This window comes from Mauremys mutica, chromosome 16, assembly GCF_020497125.1.
Source record: "Mauremys mutica isolate MM-2020 ecotype Southern chromosome 16, ASM2049712v1, whole genome shotgun sequence".
Classification (NCBI taxonomy): domain Eukaryota; kingdom Metazoa; phylum Chordata; order Testudines; family Geoemydidae; genus Mauremys; species Mauremys mutica.
This window is the reverse complement of record NC_059087.1, coordinates 21,732,558-21,740,514: the sequence shown is the minus strand read 5'-3', so window position 1 is coordinate 21,740,514 and position 7,957 is coordinate 21,732,558. Positions and strand designations below refer to the sequence as shown.

Below are 7,957 nucleotides of genomic sequence, written 5' to 3'. Positions count from 1 at the left end.
AGATTGATAACATTGCAGGTCTGCTCACTCTGATTTAATCTCTTTCTCACACATGCCCAGTGTGCTTGTGTTTTAGTGGGCAGCCAGCGGCTGTATTTTCAACAGTTTTGATCTGTTTATTGCTTAAACTGCATAACTGGGAACACTGCAGCATCTTTAGCTGGGCACACAAACTTTTAACATTAGATATCTCAGTGTATTGGGATGATAAAGCAAATATTTAGACCCATGTAAAATACCCTGGCAGATTAAATTTTTTTCCCTGGTAACTGTCAAACCCATAAGAAAAACCCAGCCAGGCTGGTCAAATACCAGCCCAGTGGTAACTCTAGTGTACCCCCACCTTCTGTAGACTTAAAAAAAAGCTCTCTGCCTTTGACTCCTCCCATTACAGCTAGCAAAAAACTCCCCCAGTCCTATTATTTCTGTGTGATCACTAAACACCTCCCTGTCTCGCACCAGGGGACCACGGGACACAGACAAGTGATTCTGTTTTTTTTTTTTAAAAGAAGAAAATGGAAACAAGCAAATTGTCTCCATCACCTGGGCTTTTGGTTTAATGCCTCTGCAGCTGCTGTCCAGCTAGATACTGATGTGAAAAAGGGCCACAGGAGAGACACGGAAGCTCTAGTGGATGTGAACATTTGTACTGATGAACTGAAGAGGTGGAGGCTCCCTGCTTGCCTGGCCGTGAGGAGGTAAGTGAAATGCTCAGCATTTCTCTCTGGCTCTCTTAAATCAGATTAAGGATTAGCATAACTCTCCTCTGTTTTCTGAATAGGAAGGAATTTGAGAAAGGGAGGAGGGAAAACTGTGATTTTGAAACAATAGAGGGAGGTTTTGCTGGCTGAAGGCACAACTGAATCTCACTGTGAGCTAGAAATGTTTTACTGTGTGGGGGAGAAAAATAGTAAGGGAAGGAAAGCTGCTGATGTAGTGAAAATGACCTGCCCAAGGGATACTGGCCTTGTGTCCACTGCCCTTAACGGAGTTACTCCGGATTTATTTCAGGATACCTGAGAGCAGAATTTGGCCTATATTTTATAGCCCATATTCAAAATTCACCCTCTTCAGTAATCTTTCCAGATTCGAAGAACAGTGGCTATAGTCCAAATTTCAGTTTATCGTTAAGATAAGACAAGCACAGTAGGGAAACTCTGGACTCGAGCAAAGAGACTGAAATTCTTTCTCATCCCATGTGGTCCCTAGAAATTCAGATTAGGGAAGAAATACACAGCATATTATAGGAGAGGACCCAATTCCATTCTCATTTACTCTCATGTACATCTGGAATAACCCCAATTAGTTATGAGTTACTCCAAATGTACACAATTGTAACTGAGAGCAGAATTTACTCCCTAAAAAAGTACAGTGAAAGAACTCAGCTTTTTCAATGGTCATTTTTAGTTAATGAAGAGCATTGAAAAGTGCTATCTATTAATTTGGGCCATCATTTTCCACTTTCCTTAGACTTCAAACATTTCCTACCATAAAATATTTTTTTTAAATTACAGCCAACAAAACTAATGCCATAATTTCAGAAAGAAACAGCTTTCCAGAGGTACAGCTCACATGATTCTGCTGAGCCATCAAAAATAAACTCAAGTCTTGCTAGAGTCCCATATCAGAGTGGACATATATTTTGAGAGTTTAATCCTATGAATAATTTATTTAATAATATACAATCCAACCCTACAAGCACTACTGCTCAAAACCTCCCCTATTTCTCCATGACCTCAAACCCATTTCATTGATGGGGTTATTTCTCCTCTGAACTCCTACTTATCATGCAGTATAGCAAACACTGAGAAAGGAGAGAAACCATTTCTAAAGATGTTTTTGCCATGACTAGAACCAGCCAAATTGCTATGGATCACATTGTCCAACAGACACACCAAGGGGCAAATTTTCAGAACTAACCTCAAATTCTAAGCATCTATTTTTGCACATGTAAATGTCTGTGCTCACAAAAATACAGGCATGTTTGTTTTTCTCTGCATGATTTAGACAGTGGAGAACTAACTACTGTATTTACATGTTTCAAAAATTGGCATACAACTCTGGAGGCCAGTTGTAGGGTTGAAAATTTGCTTCCACATATCAGGGGGACAAACTCAATCTGTAACTCTGATGGAGGTTGCTGAGAAGTTGAACATGATTAAGTTATGACGGTCAAAAAAGAACTATTGTAATCAGAAAAGTAATAACTATTTCTTACATCATTAAACAGATCCGACTATATCCACATGACAGGTACCCTGAACTAGGTCATGTGATATTTTTGTGGCAGGGTCCAAAAATTAGTAAAGCATCTGGCTTGCCATTAGCTGAATTAAATCCCATTTACACTTTAACATTTAATCAACTTTGAAACTAGTTAGTGATATAGATGGCTCTTTACTACCCATATCAGCTAATCATGTCTTTGTTAGTGGCCTAGGCTGTCACATGATTTTCTTCCTGTAACCAAAACAATGTTGTTTTATTATGTAGGTGGGACACCCTTACTAGGTTTGAGTAACCAGGTTAGCCAGTCCTTTTCCCTAGTTCTCTGAGCAACGTTCTAGAGTTCACTCCTCATGTGTTGCTCATCCTGCTCTGTGTGCATGTTCTCTAGGATTTCAATTCTCTACTGAGGCAGTGTGAAATAACTGCTTGCATTTTCCTAAAATGCACTGACAGAATTAGGCAGCATAATAGGTGTTGATGCACAAACACAGATGAGACACAGTTATATTGTTAAAAAAACAAAACCAAACCAAACCAATTCAACTGTATTTGTTGTAACCAGGTCTGATGAGAGTGTCACAGCATGGTTACAAAAACATAGTGGCATTTATGGAACAGCAAGCCTTATTCTTCAGAATGGGCGTTTAACTGATTGCTCTCTTTTTTTAAAAGAAAAAAGAAGTGTGTGTGGTTCCTAGGAATACTCAAGGTTTAGTTGATACTCTGGTTCACAGGATTACAATATGTGTTCTTATGTTGCTTGAAATGAACAAACAAAAACCCCATATTTTCTCCCCCATGACATTTGGAAGATTAAGGCATAAAATCAAAATTGTCAGACTATATTAATAAAACATCAATTTTTTAACACTCACATTATATGTACCCGTGGAATAAAGTGATATTTTTGTCTTGATGTTTTAAGAGCAAAGAGGATAAAGTAAGTTCCGTGGCCTAACTTTCACTGTGATTGTGCTATGATAGAAAAAGGCTCATGAAACGAAATGTGTGTGTGTGTGTGTGTGTGTGTGTATATATATATATATATATATATAAAATAAAAACTCCAATGATGCAGACAACACTAATAGCAGCTCTCATAAACTCAACTGGGCTTAGAGAGGTTAATAGAGCTGAGTGAATAATCCATTAGTGTTGTAGCTGCCACTATCGCATAAGATCAAAGCAATCCCCATTCAATTAGTGACTTCCTAGTTTTACACTAAATCTCCACTCCTCCGGATTGCTCTCTTCCAGGATTCTTTCCCCCAGCATTCCTTTCTGTGGCTGATCTTTTAAATTTGGCAGAGCCAAACAGCTGCAGTACTACTATAGTAGCCATTTTGCAACTGGTAGCTGTAGCTTTCTCTTACACCTGGTAAGTGCTTATTATGTTTTTCCCCCTTTCTTATTGCCCAGGAAATAGAACTTTCTCACACTGATTAATAATTTTTGGGTATGTTTCAAATATCCAGAAAGAGATCAGTTGTGTTTAAAGCAGTGAATCCTCTCTTACTCCCAATCGTCTCTTCCTTTTTGATCCTGAAGTGAAGTCCTAATGCTGAATTTGTTACATCAGAATAACTTTTATGCCAGTAGCCTGTAATGTCTAAACACGGGCTCTTGACTTCACTACAGGATGAAGCAGGAGAAGCTGAGATGCGAAGAAAAAATTCCTCATGAACACAATGGGCCAGACTCTGCAGTTAAACTAGTGATGGTTTACATTACATATCAGATGTAAATTGGTTAGAAAACAGGATGTAAGTAGATTAACTTGCTTCAATAGGGCATTCAGTGGATGTGCAAAAGGGGTGCTGTATAACTTGCACAAGGAATGCAGAAGTTTTGGTACTGGCACCTCAAAAGGGTGCAGTAAGAAAAGCAATAAACTAGATGGTGTGAAATAAAGATGGCCTGCCATTTTATCTTCACCTACTTTTAACCACTAACTTCCATGAAAGTTTTACTATTCACAAACCAAAGGCTGTTTCGGTCAAGGTCCCTGCTATCCTAAGCTGGTTGTGTAGAATATTTTTTTTAACCAAAATTATACAGAAATATTTTTACTACCCAAATTATACAGCTTCTGCCTCTGAGGTACCTCTCCCAATGGAGAGACTCAGGGAAGAGGTACAGACTATATAAAAAATAATTCAAAAAATCCTAACTCCTCATTTCTTATTTTATAAAACCCAACTGTAGGTTAAAACAAGCAGGAACTCCTGGTCTAGCAACAAGAAGTATTTCTGCTTTAGTTAGAAATCTAGAAGTTACTGCTTTAGCTAGACAGCTAGGAGATGAATTTAGTCCTAAACTAGTTTGGGGGCTTTCCCAGCTGAAACCTACAAAGTGAGAGCTCATTTCCACAAGGACCAGAGTGAATTTAGGAATACTGTTGCCAAGTACCCAGAGGCCAGTTTTCAAGGGTGACCCTGCATGCAGGCATGGGACACCCAAGCTCACCAAAATGCACGTCCTTTCAGTGGCTGGTTCTTCCTTTCTTCCCAACACAGCTATTCCCTCCTTAACTGGGGATGGTAGATAATGGCCTATTCCAAGCATCTTCCTCATTGGTTAGGTTAGCTCCATTTCTCTGGGCTTAACCAGTCCATCATCCTCAATGTAATCCTTCTCTCTCTCTCTCTGCTGCCTCCTTTGAGAAGGTGTGCTGGCGGCCATCCAGTCACCTGCCGCAATAACTCCCCTGAGGCGGCAGAGGCCTCTACTGCTCAAACTAGAGGGACAGGGGAGACAAGGCTGAGCCTGGCCTTGGCTGTCGACTTCCTGGGAGCAGCATTCCTCTCCCCGGCACTCCCCACCCGAGCTACTGGCACGCACACACCGTGGATTATAGATTTGCCAACATTGTATTTCAAACATAAGGGACTGTTTTCTTAGCACCCCTGCTCCACCCCTCCTCCTAGTATTATCGTGATTAGTATTAATACTAATACTATGCGTATTTACCTACATTGCCAGGGGTATTTCTGGCTGCTTTTTGCAGCACTCAGCAACTTTCAAGCTTGTTGTACAGAGATGAAAAAATAAGGGACGTCCCTTGTAATAAGGGACTGTTAGGAACCCTACCACGGAAACCAAGGCAAATGTCACGAGATTGCGTTAAAAACAAATTAAAAGAAGATTAAGGTTGCGAGGTCAAGCCCAGGAAAGTTACCTAATGCCAGAATTAAGATTGCCCATGAAAGGCCGCGATAGTTAACACCTTCACTGCTGCAGGAACATGTCTCTCTGCAGCTGCTCTCAACAGAATATCCCCAATATTGCCAACTCTCCTGATTTTATCATACGATTTGTTTTTAACCTGTCTGAGGAAAACATGACGATGAAAGGCGCCAACTCATGGATTTTCCCTCATTCAAAATGGCCACCATCTTCTGTTACTCTCAATGGGGCTGAAGCCAGCAAGGTGGTCGCCATTTCCCAACAGGCTCTCTGCATATGGAAGAGAGGCTGCCCTCAGTAATGGCTGCCACTGCTCACTGTTTTCAGGGAGGCCGAAGCCAGCCCACAGGAAAAATGGCTGCCACGCTATCATTCAGGGGCTAGACAGGGCAAGGGAGCTGTGAGAAGCAGCAGGGATACTGTGAAAGATAGCTGGGGAGAGGGAGGTAGATTTAGTGGTTGCAGGGGAATGGGGGGCTGGGAGCATTGGGGGCTGGAGGAAGGATGAGGGGGAAACAGTGGACAGTGATGGGCAGGAGAGAGATGGAAGGGATGGAATGATGCCTCCCCCTATCCTGGGAGCAGTGGCACCCCCTTTGAGCAGCCAGGGGAAGGCAATGTTGTAGTGAGGCCAACTCCCATGAACTGATTATGAGTCACAGGATTTTGGAGCCCGCAGGAGGAGCTGTCGCAATGTTGCGAGAAGCTCCTCTGATTGTGTGATTTTCAGGGCTGGGCAGAGCTGTGTACGAGGGGCTTGGGGGACAGACCTGTCCTGTGTTCTTGTGTAGCCCTGTGGCAGAGAGAGGGTCCAGAAAGTGCTGGTTCTTGGGACCCTGACAGGGGAGGGGGGAGAGTTGGGAAGTGGCACTGTTGGGTCTTAAGTAAAAGTCCTGTGGCATCAGGAGGCAGAGAAGTGTCGCTGCTCGGTCACAACAGTAATAGGAAGTGGATGGCAGGTCCCCCATCTCAGGGATGTGGAGAGGGTAAGTGAAATGTCCATCTGAGCGGCCAGGAAGAGGCCTGTGTTTTTGTGTGTGTTAAAGGTTGACTCTTCAACCTGAAAATATTGCGCTCACAGTGGCAGAGGAATAGAGAGGAGGCCAAGAGACAAACTGGAAACATATTTAATTTTTTTTTAACCAATTTGGGCCAATCTCATGATTTTTGATCTTTTGAGGTTGGCAATACTTTATCCATTTGTTTGGCTATATCAAAAGAGCATCCCAGATGAATGTCCAGCGCCAATAAAAAGCAGCTAGTTGGTTCCCTCAGCAAAACTGGCTCCATTTTGGGAAACATTAGGAGCGACAGCACAATCTTATTAGTATTTTAAAACTGCCCATTTTGTAAGTATGAACATAATCTCTTTGCCTATGTTCTGATATGGGTAGGTTCAAAAGGCTCAGCACTCTAGACCAAAGCCTCTCTTAGCATTGTCTTTTTTTATTTCCCACCATTAAAAATATTCCCCCCCATGCAATAATTTGTATTTTTTCCAACCTTAATCTCATTTTGTGTGTAGCCCCCTGAGCCAGGGGGGATGCTCCAAGAGAAGAGACCCACCTCTTGGTACCAGTGGGTCCACTGCAGAGTCCTGCACTGCTGTTTTCTCCAGGGCAGGAGAGGGGGATATGGCCCTGCTCAGTCACCCTTGTGACCCTCCTCCCTCAACCAATGGGAGGAAGGAAGACAGCAGACCCCAGAAGCTTAGAGGGCAGAAGAAACCCAGAAAGACTGCAAGCAGTGTCTGGCTCTGTGCCTGGGAAAGCAGGAGGAAGGCTATCAATGGCTCTGCTTTTCCTCCACCAGGCAGAGACCAACTGGGGAGCAGATGGGAAAGAAGGTCTCCTTGCAGCCTACCAGCACAGCACATCCAGGACCAGCAACTGGCCTGTCTGTAACCTCTGCCTGCAGAAAAGCCTGAGGAGGAGACAATCTGCTCCTCTTCCCACCAGCCTGTCTCTCCTACCACTGACTGCAGCCTGTTTCCCCTGTAGCAGACCACACCGGATCTGGGATTTTAGATCAAGAGACCTGACCTGCTTGCAGCTGAACTCTTTGTTCCAAATTTTAAAGACTGTCAGCACAGCTCCAGAAGGGACTGGGTGATTAGTCCCTCTCCAACAATCCCCAGGGAGGAACTGCTTGCTTGCGTCAGTCCCCTGACTGCTCAGGTAAAAAAAAAAAGGAGCCTAAGTGAGTACCCTCTATTATAGTGAGGTAGTTGGGGTTTAATCTTGCACCATTAAGGTACATTGCATCTGCAAATTCCCAGTATAATCAAGTGTGGTTCTAACAGGATCTCTTTGCAGGCCTGCAATGTGTCTCCATGTGCACCACCTGGGGATGTGGGGGAACAGACAGAACTGAGAGGGGATATGCTTTTGTTTCAGAAAGTTGGGTGGAGTTTGTGGTCACATGACCTAGTATGCTTGCTGGCGCAGCCTTTAGTAATTAAAATGCATTAATATATCTAATCATTTTAGTCATTTAATATTTATACTAAGCATATATTTGTTTTTAATCAAATCCTTCTATA

General features: G+C 42.8%; 1 protein-coding gene across 4 annotated transcripts in view; it reads left to right on the top strand.

The window, feature by feature from the left end:
- The first annotated feature begins 5,934 nt into the window (after positions 1-5,934).
- Positions 5,935-7,957, top strand: part of LOC123351102 (sodium/glucose cotransporter 1-like) — a 61,689-nt gene continuing 59,666 nt past the window's right edge. For all 4 annotated transcript variants that reach the window (XM_044990308.1, XM_044990309.1, XM_044990306.1 and 1 more), the window contains exons 1-2: positions 5,935-6,401; positions 7,228-7,592. The gene's annotated coding sequence lies outside the window, so the exon portion shown is untranslated. The remainder of the gene's footprint in view (positions 6,402-7,227; positions 7,593-7,957) is intronic.